Below are 12,807 nucleotides of genomic sequence, written 5' to 3' on the forward strand. Positions count from 1 at the left end.
TTCTCTGTTTCTCTACTTCTTCAAATCACACTTGGATACCTTTCAAGAAAGGTGCTTTACAGACACGCAAGTCACCAGCCTCCATGCAGGATACAGGGGGAAAATTCAATGGCCTGTGACATCAGGGAGGTCAAATCAGATAATCTGATCTTCCCCCAACTTTGAACTCTACCAGTCTGAAAAACTGGTAGAGTATTAGTTGCAACACAGCAAAAAGTATCCTAGTTAAAGTATTCAAGTATTTATAGCACAAAGGAAAAAAAATACAGTCTGTAAACTGCAGCTTCCACCATCATCATTTGCAGATGTAATTAGCATTATAAAGTTCACTGCTAATTTTGCAATGCCATCACATGCATGCTCCAGCAAGACCAAAGGAACCGCTGAGAAGCAGACAACTAGGAAACAAAGTCTCGGCTTCACGCTTCCTCCTTTTGCGGTCAAGCCCGAAGACAGTGTGCATAAATGCAACCTTAAAGAGTGCAACATCTGCAGATCAAGCACATCCACATGCATCCTCGAGTAGCGCAGACCTCCTGGAGTGTAATGACACAGACTCCCAGCCACTCCGCACAGGGAGGCTAATTCCAAATAAAAGATTTCTGCTTTATTACTACTCCATTTTACTGCTTTTTAATGAACCATTAACCACAGTAAAAACAGTACTGAAATGTTTACTAAATAGTTTGTGAACTATTATTTCTTTCTTTTCTGATGTATGTAGCTCTTCAATTCATCTGTAGTTTTTTCCTCTTTCAGATTTTGTCTAGGTTAATACCAACATAATAACCACTCCACGTTATTCCACACTATTTCACAGTTGCTAATACTTAACATAAAATCTCCTAACTCAAAGGTTCTGACACACCCAAACTTTTTCCAGGAGTTACATTGTCCTGGAGGTTGCTTTGTCTCTGTCTCAATTTCTCAGTCTGCAGCAAAGCCGTAGAGAAACCTTCTTTCTAGTCTTGGTGAGAGCCTGGTGAGAGTCTTTTCATGGTAAAACCATGGAAATTAAGCCTGTGATGTGGGTGAGATGATACTGTTTGAGGATTTCAGGTTCACCATTGTATCTGACGCTGCAGGTAGCCTGAAAAGAAACTACTTTCCCAGGTTGCTCACAACCTAAAAGGCTGAGCAGAGATGTAACCCACTTAAGGTCATGCAGCAGCAGTAGCAAAACCAGGCATGGGCATCATCTTCCCAAGCAGCACCCTATCTTGGGACATATTTTCTATGCAATCTGTAATCCTATTTGCAGTATTAGAACTGTACTAAATTCATTTGATGCTACTTTTCCCCCAGACTCTTATTTCTTACTCTGGAAATGTAGTGTAGAAAGCAACTTTTGTTTGACCAAAGCCCAGAAAGAAAGTTAAAGAAATTATTTAACTATGAAGTTGTAAGTACAGAAAGAAAACCAGGTGATTAAAAAAAGCCCCCATGGATTAGAGCGTAACATTTCCTGTCAAATTTCCTACTTGGATAGGGTGAGCAGCCTGGTGAGCAAGAAAGCAGCAATAGCTGTGATATATCCTGACTTTATCAAGGCTTTAGAGACAGTCATGAGAGTCACAAGCAAACCAGGGAAATACAGACCTTAGGAAATCAGCATAAAGCAGAACTCAGTTGCTGAAAAACTAGTCTAGTCTCAGGCAGTTATTGTGAGTGGTTTACAGCCAAACACAGAGCATTTCAAATGCATTCCCAGTTATCTGTCCTAGTCCTAATTCTGTTTGTGAAGTGTTTAGGGGACTGTTATTACGGAATAGAGAGTCAACTGACACAGTTTGCAAATACACCACTGTGCAAATACTTTAAATTAAAATCTTAATTATTCTGATAACCTGAAATCAACATATGATATGACCAGCATAAAAACCAACAGACTCAGTCATGAGGCAGGTGAATTATAAACAAGCTGGGAGAAAGCTTGGATGACACGCAGGTCACAGACTAACCAAGAACCAACAATTACAAGCTGTTTCAAAAAAAAAAGAAAAATCCCATTCTCGGCTACATGGGCATGCTCACTGCATGTACTACATGAGCAATAATTGCTCCTCTCTTCAGAGCACTAGCAAGAGGTCCACTGGAATAACACATCCCGTTTTGAGCAGCAGACACTGAGGGAGATACAGACAGCTTAGATCCCAGCAAGAACGACCAGAAGTTTCAAAATCACTTACTAGAGAAAAAGTTGAAGAAATGCTCTCTGAGTCTAGAGAAAGGAGAAAAAGGAAGAGGAGGAGGAGATACGCTCCAGTCCTGTGGGGTCTGGCAGCCTTGGTGGAGTAGGAGAGGGGTAGCACATAAAACCAGAATGCGGTAAGAGAAGGCAGAGACTAGAGCAAGTTATGGAATAAGGAGAAGCGTGGCATGGAGCCAAGGCTCATGTCATGGCTGGGCAAAAAATGTTGCAAGGCAGGAGCTGCCATTTACCATGGGAAAGAGTCCAAATAGCCTGTCCTTTCTGGGGTGACCTGCCCCTGGCCAGGCATCATACAGCCATGAAGAAATCCCAGCAGCAGCAGAGCTGCCCTCGTGCTAAGGAGAGCTGGGTACCATGAGCCCATCTGGAACGAGGACATGAGCATAAGACATCCCTAAACCATCACACATCTTCCCACCACTGTTCCCTCCAGTCCTCCTCAGACAGGGGCATGTTGTAAGAGTACAGCACTTGCAGAAGGCTCTCCTCAGCCCCAGAAGGAAACTACGTGTCACCATAGCCAGAGGACAGCATAGGAACACAAGTGGAGAATGAACCAGGTTCATCTTTCTTAACCAGAAGCAGGGTGGGGGGAGACATTCCTTTTCCTAACCCGCTTTTCTTGCTTCCCTCTGCAGTGAAATGATGAGCATAAACTCAGCTGTAATAGCTCTAGGGCACCGAACGCTCCCTGAGAACCCGGTTAATTTAACCATTAGTATAACCCTAGAAATCAGGAGTAATGGATGCTTTGCTAATCCACACCTGAATTTTGTCCTCTGAGTGACAAGATCTGATACAGTCCTTATGCATCACTTTCACGCCTCAGTAAAGTTAATCCATGTGCTTTCATTAAACACATTGTAAAGCTTAAACATTGGAAACCTAATTAGTTATATCTGGTGAAGGCTCAAATTCATTCTGCCTGTCAGTGCAAGAACAGGATGGATTCCTAGGAGCATGACTGTCTGGTTGAAAGCCAAGTAAAGCTAAGTTAATGTATTTGTCATGCTCATCCTTCCTGTCCAAGCTAAGCTTGTGGATTGAATGCAATCCATGCAAGGAGTGTTACTGAAGTGACAGGATTTTTTAAGCTATGTTGATTTGTTGTGAAATAGGGAGCATCAGAATAGCTTCTGTGAAGAAGTAGATTATTCCTCAAATCTCTCCTGCCCTTGAATCAAATATTTTTCTGGCCAAAAACCAGAACAAGCAAAAAACCCCCAAACAAACAAACAAAAAACACAGACACCCCCCCTCCCTTTAGAATCATTCATGTTTTTTTCTTGAAAAGGGAAAGATTTCAACCCACACAATTTTAAACAAATTCTTTCTCAGATCATCTTTCTAATGTTAAATTATTGACTCATCACTTACTGTCTGGCTGGTCAGATGGAGAAGAAGAAAGTAAGACAGGATAATCACTGTCAGTCCTGCCAACACACTGCTTGGGCAGATTATACAGCATTTTTGCAATACTCAAGCTGAGCAGGCTGGATGCAGGACTGAGAATAGGCTCCTGGGACCTTATCCCAGCCTCGCCAGAGCTCTGGTGCAAGATCTTGGCCTTCTCCATGCTTTGCGCCTCAGTTTCCCATTTGATGAGCCTTGGTGGACGCCTGAATGAATCATGCCTCACAGGAGTTTCCTTCTGTAACAAAATCGTGTTCTGCTCTTCATAGCAAAGGAAGTAACGGAGCGCACGCCCGAGCAATTTAGAGCAGCACATTCTCCGGGAAGGAGCTCTCAGAGCGATACCTCCCTGACGCGCCCTACAAGAACGACTCAAGAGCCACGTGGCTCCAGCAGACACTGGTCACAGGTGCCCAGGGGGAATGCCGCCCCCCGACGATGCCCCACGCTGCGTTCCTGCAGCCAGCCAGCCACCACCCACCCTTTCCCAACACGATCGAGGGCTGCTCCAACGGAAGGCCCAGCGACAGGGAGACCACCGACACTGCCAGACCACACAACACTCAGAGGCATTTCGCTCTGAGTTTCCAGCTGCTCCAGTTTTTCCCGGGAAAGGCCTGGCTTTCAGTATCACCTTCTCTTATCTCCACAAGGTCACTGAGATCTCAGTTTCCTCCCAGTATGGCTAGATCCCTCTGTTAAGCCTGATTTTCACAGTAATATTTATTTTCACCATAGCAAATGTGACTTTATCCTTGCCTTGGCAGACTGGCTGATCTGTCCCCTGGCGTCAGTCTGACGCAGTGCTGTTCACCACCACGTTCGCTCCACTCCCCCATTTGCCAGGTTGCATTTCCTGGATCTTTCTAGACAAGCTTTGCCTGCCCATTGCATTCTCTCAAGAAAACGAAAATTCATCTTGAAAGAAAGCCTGAAGTTATGAGGTAGATACAAGATACAATCAAAAACTGAGAATAATACTTCATCAACCAGAAATATTAAGAGCAAAGGCAACTAACAGTGCATCTGAGCTGGCCACACATTTGAACCCTGTGTTACTCATTTACAGAACTTGAACTTGAAAAATGGCAAGAACAACCTCTCCAGAAGCACTGGCCATTGCCAGGGAAAGAGCGATTCTCAGAGATGCTGGCCTCCCAGCCCACCTCACGTGATGTGAGACATCCAGCAGGCCAAAGGGAGGAGGCATCACTTCAGGAGCTAAGAGCAGAGCATGGGATCCTTGGGCATCCCACATAAACCACTGGGGAAAGAAGGGACAGCAGCAGAGGCCCCAGATGGGTTTGTAGGACAGCAGCTTGCACCACGTGCAGAGCACAGGCCAACCCTGTACACCCAGGCTCCAGCAGGGAAGAGGAATGTCCTGCTGCCCATCTCCACAGCACACGGTGGAACACAACAGAGCAGCACAGTAGCTGCTAGTTTACTTAGGGTTTGGACAGAGTGACAGGTCTGTGCATGGGGACATGGAGCAGGCCCGGTGGGATCAGTACATCTTGCAACAGAAGTTGTCACAATGCTCTATCTTTCAGTGTGATGGCATCCCTGTAGCTCACTTCCCCAGAAGGGGCTGGGAGAAGGACTTAAAGGAGGGCTTTAATTAGTCCCTTGAGAGACCAGCTGGCAGATCAGCTGAACCACCAAGCTGGTGACCTCCCTCTGCTCAGCTTGCCCCAATACCAGCAGGAATGTGCACAGCAGGCTGCTTCCCCTTTCTCTAAAAGTACCTGAGCCAAAGCTCCCCGAGGACAAGCTTCTGTGATTTTACTGTATTTTCCATATGGATAACTTATTTTAACACAGTTATCCTGGGAAAAAGAAAGCAAAAAACCCAAGTCCAGCCACTGAGGCAGCCAAAGAGTAGCGCAGTCTTAGGAATGCAATGAACGCAAGAGAAAAAGGAAGTGCAAACCTCTAACTTTAAGGCTTCTTAGTCGTCTGTGAGATCTGGCCCTACTTAACAATCCTCAGAGACCAACAAGTCCACCCATCCTATTTCACCATGAGCAGCTCAGGACAGGCACCTCCGCCATGCCCTTCATAACATCTGCCAGGCTGGCAGGTGGACTGCCATTGCACCTCATGAACTAAACCCTGCAGTGGAAAATATCTCCATGGAAATATTCAGGAAGAAACGTGTTGGTCGTCTCACACAGCCAACCCAGCTTTCTGGGAACGGAAGAATCAGTTGCACACCCAACTTCCAGGGATTGCTTTACACTTAAGTTCTACAAATAATGCTTCATTTCCAACCACAAAATATTTTCCTGAGCTTGGGTAACCTTAAGACAGACACTGCCTCGCATACCAAAAGGTATCAGCTTGCTAGACACTGCAGCATCATGCATGCAATGGCTTCTTCCAGGATTAGCACGACTGGGCTTGGCTAACGCTCCCCAGCTTTGCAGCTGACTAGCTTTACTTTAACTCTCCAGTTCTTGAGACTGACACCCGAAGAGTTCATTTCCTAACAAATCACTAGGGCTGAAAATAGATCTTTTTTTTCTTTTTATGATGCTTAGTAAGAGTTTAAAACTCACATTATACTATAGTCAGTCTGTCAAAAAAGCGTCCGTTCTTTCCGGATAACGACGAGGTTTCCTGCGTGCAGGCATTACGGATAGATGTTCTTTCGCTAAGCTTCCTTAAACAAAGCCAATTCTATTCTGGTACCTGTCTTTCATGTGGTTAATTTTCAGAGTGGCTGGGTAGCAGTTTTACTGTGTAAGTTAAGTGTCTTCAGCTGGGGAGAGCAGCGGAAGGCAAATGCACAAAGCTGGTCCATTGCTCATACAAGAGGCAGAGAAATCTCAGCTGACATTTTGTATTTCTAAAAAACTTCAACCACCAGAAATAAGCAGTAGAATACAAGGAAAAGTTGGGTATACCTAACGGACCACTCTTTGATATGTAAGCTAGTTTTATTTAAAATCGTTGATTTATAAATTCTATTTAAAATTTAAGAGAAAACAAAACTTATTTTAAGGGCAAATCTTAAAATCTCTTCTTTTTAAATCTCTCAAGCAACATTAATCTGTTTAGAAGAACATTAGCAATGATTATGCTAATGAAATCGATTCATGACAATTACTTAGCTTCTACTGTTCTTAGAATTAAAATTTTATGTTATATTTTCTTCTAAATCAAGCCATTGATCCTCACATGAATTAGAATTATACCAGTTCACAAAATCCACAGACTAATTGAATAGTTAACCAAGTGTTCAATAAACTTCACACCTTAATATTGTACTCGTTAAAACTGCTTAATTAGATTTTGCTCCTTGCATAAATAGCTCTAAATGTAGACTGCTTGGTTTCACTTTCCATTTAACTTTATTTTCAGAACACATTAGCAAAATAACTAACCATTTATCAAATTTCTTTAATTTTTTTTACAATACAGAGCTGATTGCAATAGCAGAAAAAGATGATAATTTCTTTTAAGTGCTTATCAGTCAGATCTACTACAGCCACAAAGTCTCCACGAGTGCAGGCTGTACGCACACAGGCCCAGCTCAGCAATGCATTTAAAAGACTGCTCAGCCCTTGCTTAAGCTATTTCTACATAAGCAAATGCTCAGCTGAACCAGAACTTATCACATTTGCATTAAGAATTGAAGTGTTTTTATTTCCTTAAGACTTTTAAGGATTTTGCCTTCTGTCCTCCATGTCCACATCTTGTCTTTCCTTACTATATTTTATTCATCTTTTAAGTCACTGACACTCTCCTGCCATCCTTTTATATTTTCTTGAGCAGGAAAATTCTGAGTGCATTTTTACTTCGGACACACTTGCTGGCCCTCAGCTCTGCACTTGGAGACAGATGCAGCTGTTCTCCTTTTGCATCTATAGCTGGAAGGTCTCTGCAAACCCTGACAGATGTGTCCCCATCAGACACTCCCTGACGGTACAGCCGAGGCTCTTCGCAGCTGTAGCACCTAGAAACTTGCCTTTCAGAACGATACGTTTTACCAGCAATGCAGACCACACAGCCAGTTTGCGTTTTGCCATCATTTTTCTCTTTGACTTCTTGACTGAATAAAAGTACTCCAGTTCCCTGGTGCCTGTGGGCCATGCAACAGAGCAGCCCAAAGCACCGGCAATCCTCAAGATCCCAGCACAGGCAGAGAACTTGCTAGTGAAACACACTGCTGGCAGATCATGCTGAGGAGGAAAGCAGCAGACCATAAGACCAAGTTCCTCACCAGTCTGAGAAGAGCAGAAATTCCTTCCTAACTCTTTTTTGGAATGATTTGCCCTGAATATGCAAATAGCACATACGAATCAAACACCTGGAGAAAAATTTCTATCATTTCAGTGCCTGATCCGTCTCTGCCCTCCCCTTCCCCATGTTTTCCCCTCAGCTGCCCACTGCTGTTTCAAAGCAAGTTAGGGCAAAGTTAAAGTGTGCAACACAAACCAACGTACCTCTGGTGGAGCATGCAATGCAGAAAAGTTACTTCCTGCCTCTGAAAAGGGCTCACCTCACACCCTGAAGGATGAGATTTTATTACTGTCTTAACGCAAACGCTGAACTGTTTTCAGGTCCCACAATGACTCCAGTTTCTCTAAGGAGTCATCTTCCCTTTCTCATACACTTGGGAGATCATCCCAGGCTTGCTCAGCCAGCATCCCTTACCACATCAGGCCCTCACTGAAAAGCTCTTCATCTTCCAGGCGCAGGAAAGAGAGAGCAAAGAGCAGAGAGCTGATGACTGCAGAGCCCCACCTGCTGCAGCACTGAGACAGGAGAACATCAGCTGAGGAGTATTTGGGTAGGATCTGAGGCTTCCTCCCTGTTAACAGCTTTGCCAGATGTTCATTGTTATTTTTAACGTGTTTATTATTAATTGTTGCCCTTCCCCATTCATTTTTGATATTCATACATAGTATAACTGGTGTGGCAGCCACAGAGCTGTTATCTCTTCAGTGAGACTATTATAAATTCATTTCCATCATAACATCTTATAGATATTGCTCACATTAGATATGAAAATTTTATGGAATGTACTAAAGCTGTTGCACACAGCAGCAGTTTTTCAAACATAAACATCTTGGACACTTTAAAGACACTTCTTTCCCAAGACCAGGCAGCATTCAGTCACACTGAGAACCACATGTCAGCAAAATATACATTTTAAATAAACTCTAAAAAAAATAGTCAAGCACAGCTTAAAAATAGTTTTTGAAACTTGATGCATATTTATGTTTTTAGTCTATCCAAATAGTCTTTGTGCAAACAATGTGCATATGCTATAATTAATATTAAAACTTTTAAGCCCAATGGATATTGAAATGTTTGCTTCAGAAGGAAACATTTAGTAAGGAAATACTAGTAGATTTCCCTCACGCACTGAAAGCTGGAGACAACATAAATAAATCTTGGCATGGATAGGCCAAAGCATAGCTATCCTTCTCAGTTCCCCAGGATACTGATGCCTTTTATTTGGAGGACACTGAGCAGAGCAGTGCTGATGCCTAGCAAGAATAACTGGGATCTCAGACATGTCCCTGGGTAGCAGCAAGTTTTAACATAGCTTGGGATTCATTAATTCAACATAATGCAGCTTGCTGTTCACCTCTCATCCTTGTAGAAGGCATACAGGTATGTGTATTACTGGATAACTTAGGGAACTCTGTATCTCTGCAGTCCCTCTGTGTAGAAACATGCATGAAAGCTAAGCTGAATGGTTCAAAGACAAGAATTTAAAGTGAATAAAGTAGAGCACTCAATAATTGTGTGCATCTTCTCACACAGAAGTATTTTAGTAGTCTTGGTTTACGTTTAGCCTAATTCTCTAAAGCCTTATATGAACCTTTTATCTTATCTTCTCATGCCTTTATTGCTCCTTATTCTCTTTTAAGAAAGATTTTGCAAAGATTCTTTGATTGGTCATTACCAAACCTTACACATGAGGCTATTCAGAGCTTTTCAACAGTGTAAACAAAGCTGAATACAAAATTTAGGACAATGTACTGTCCTGAATAAGACTATCACCACGACATATCCTCTCCTCTCAGACTAAGCCCTTATTCCCCCTCTAGGCTGAAGCAAAACTTACTCAGTTTGGATGACACATTCACCAGTGCCCCAGAAGAAGATTGTCACTACCCAGCACTTCACTGCTTCTTGGAAATTAATGGGCCTATTTGAATAAACTTTTTTCTTTCATAACAGACAGAAAAGGTTCCGTATTAATCATGTGACCCATTTTGCAAAGTCTTTTTTTCACCTCTACAATGCTTAAAAACACACCACATTCCCTCTTTGCAAAGTTACTGCTTCATGTTTATATTGTCCTCAATTGAGTATAGGCAAACAAAACCGACATCAGGTCCCCAGCAAGGCAGGAGTTACAGTCAAAACTTTGCAAAGAAAACTAAATCTCAAAACAAAAGTGGACAACAAAGCTATGTCACTTGCCTTAGCAGCATTATTTTTTTTTCAGAAGTAAGGTAATAGGTTATCTTCCAGATCTTAACACCTTAAAACTGCATTTCTTCTACTTTTTGTGTTTCCTTCTTTCTAGGTTCGAGGCAGAATTCATATATATATGTTATATATATACTCACACATACTCTGTGATACGTATGAATATATAATATGAACAAACAAGACAAAAATAGTAAAGCATCCAGCCATATGTACTATCACCAAAATGAAACACCTCAAGATTAAAAATAGTCTTACAGGTAAAACAACACCCGCGGTTAGGTGCCGGTGCTGAGATCAGCAGTCACACTTCCAGTGACTGGGAGATTCCACGACAGACAGTCTAGACAGCAGCTACACGAGGGCTCTTTGAGCAGTGGCATCAGCCCTTCCACCAACCCAGCTCTGCTGAGCTGAGCGGACTTGTATGAGGGATGTTTTCCCCCACATGCTACAGAAACCCTCATAGACATGTATCTACCTTCCTGTTATCACCAGAGGTGCTGAGTCCTCCTGGAAGCCAGCCAGCTTAGACAGCAGTAAAGAGAAATATTTTACAGAGACCCTGCAGCTACACTCACAGAGAGTCGTTATCTGGGTCAAGAAATTTTTGCAATGCTGGAGGCTCAGGTTAATTGCCACTTCAGTGAGCCAGTGGAGGCAACGGTCTTAAAGACAGTGTGATTAATCATTAAAACACTTCTAACCTTGAAATGTGCTTACAGCTTTTTCCAGGTTGCCTGCATGTGAAAGATGTTGCTCAGTGTGTTCAGCTGCAGTTCACAGAAAGGCAGCAGCTGACATGGAAAAAGATCTCTCTCTGAGCAAAGAAGCTGCAGTCCAGGGCCTGCTGGAAAGCTCTCAGCTTGTGTCTGGGACTTGCAAAATTCTTTCAGTGTTATCTCCTGCTTCTACTCGACTGTCAGGAACTGTGCTGTGCATCAGAGAAAGCAAGAACTCTCCCCTACATCTTCTTCTCTCCCGCTTTTACCAAAAAGTTCTCTTCAGGAGAAAAAAAGCTAGTGCTTGGCACTCCAGAAAGTGCAAACCCAGTGCTAGTGAATCCGCCTCTCAAAAGCAACCTCCATAGATTTGGGAAAGCACTTTGCAGACAATTAAAGGAATGTCCCTTTAAAGGCTCTCAAAACATTTAGGAAGCCTTTGTTTAAACTTTCCTTGCACAAAATCACACTGAAAAAACAAAGGAATTCATATATGCCTTTTTTGTTTTCATTTCTGTAGCTGCCTCATTATGCCAACATAATCACTGAGTGAGCAGCCTATTAATCAAATCACAGCAGCATATGCAACAGGAAGGCCTGGGAAGTACTCGCATGAGAGACTGAGGATTCTGCAGGTCATCCAAGAGCTCCGAGGAGCCAAACCCTGCTAACTGCAGGAGCTCTCTAGCTGGCACTCAGGAGATGCACTTTGTCCCCTGTAGATGTGCAGTTGTTCCCTGGCTCCCTCCTAGGAATCTGAAGATGCTGTAAGGCTTGTTTTACAATCCTAATTTACTACTGCATTGACTCACTTAAATACATTAGCCCAGTGTAAAAAAGCTGTTTGCCTTTGGTATCTGTGATGTGTTTACAGAACTCCAAAAATGACACTGTTTTTTTCTAACAATTCAAAATGTTCCTTGCTTTCCCCACTGAAAATATCTGAAAAAAAATCCAAAGATTACAGAGCTTCTGTTTTCTTTATCCTGCAGTGAACAGTTTATTTCTCCCCATCACTTTTTTCATTTTTGAGGGATGGATTCTGCCTCATTTTTGAAGGCAACAGCCTGCACAGTTAAAGTGGTCAGGGATTCGCAGGGACCACTCGAGGTGGTACTGAACCCCAGCACAGCAAACGCCATCAGTATTTCCTACAGACACATTAATGGCTGGGGACAACAATCTTCAGGTGGCCTACATCATCTCCATTAAATGCTCCAGAAAAACTCACACATGTAACTTGGACGTTCAATGCAAAGAAAGACTTTGGGTGTGATTACAGACTTTGCTCAGGGAATAAGCACCACAAAAGCCAGTGAAACCTGTGCTCAGACGAGAACCTTGGAGAGCTGCCGGGGAAAGAAACTCAACAATAACAGAGAAATCCTGCAATACTCGGAGCAGAGGGGTGAAGGGCACTGACCAAACCTATGAAAGAAACTACTCAGAATGCATCAAACTGCACATCACCTATATGAGACATGGAAATCCAGAATCTCAGTGATACAGAATTACTGAGGGGATATGGAAAAGCCGATGCCTCACAAAGTATAGCAAGAACAGCTGCTTCTCAAACACTACCCAGCGCAGCCTAGCAAGAACTGCAGACTGGCCACCAACAGCACATCCCGTTTGCCAGCAGGAACACAGTTTGCAGCATCAGTAGAACTGCAGCCCAGAGAGTAGCTTCTACTTGTTAAAACCAGTTGTATCACAGCTAAGCAGATACAGAAGGCTCAGAAAGCCTTAGAAAGTAATGTGTGGCCTCATTAGAGGGAGTCTCAGAGCTAGGTATAGTATAGATTACAGAAAAGCAGACTCTGCCCTTTGATAATTCACAATAAAATACGACCTGGGAAATAATACCCAAGCACAGATGGAAACAAAGAAAGCACCGGAGGTTTATTGATTAGAGTCTTAGGGCACTCATAATCTATCTCTGTCAAGTATTTTTGTAAGCATCACTGCCCTTATGGAGGATTGGAAAGGGATAAAGACAAAATT

This window comes from Rhea pennata, chromosome 5, assembly GCF_028389875.1.
Source record: "Rhea pennata isolate bPtePen1 chromosome 5, bPtePen1.pri, whole genome shotgun sequence".
Lineage (NCBI taxonomy): Eukaryota > Metazoa > Chordata > Aves > Rheiformes > Rheidae > Rhea > Rhea pennata.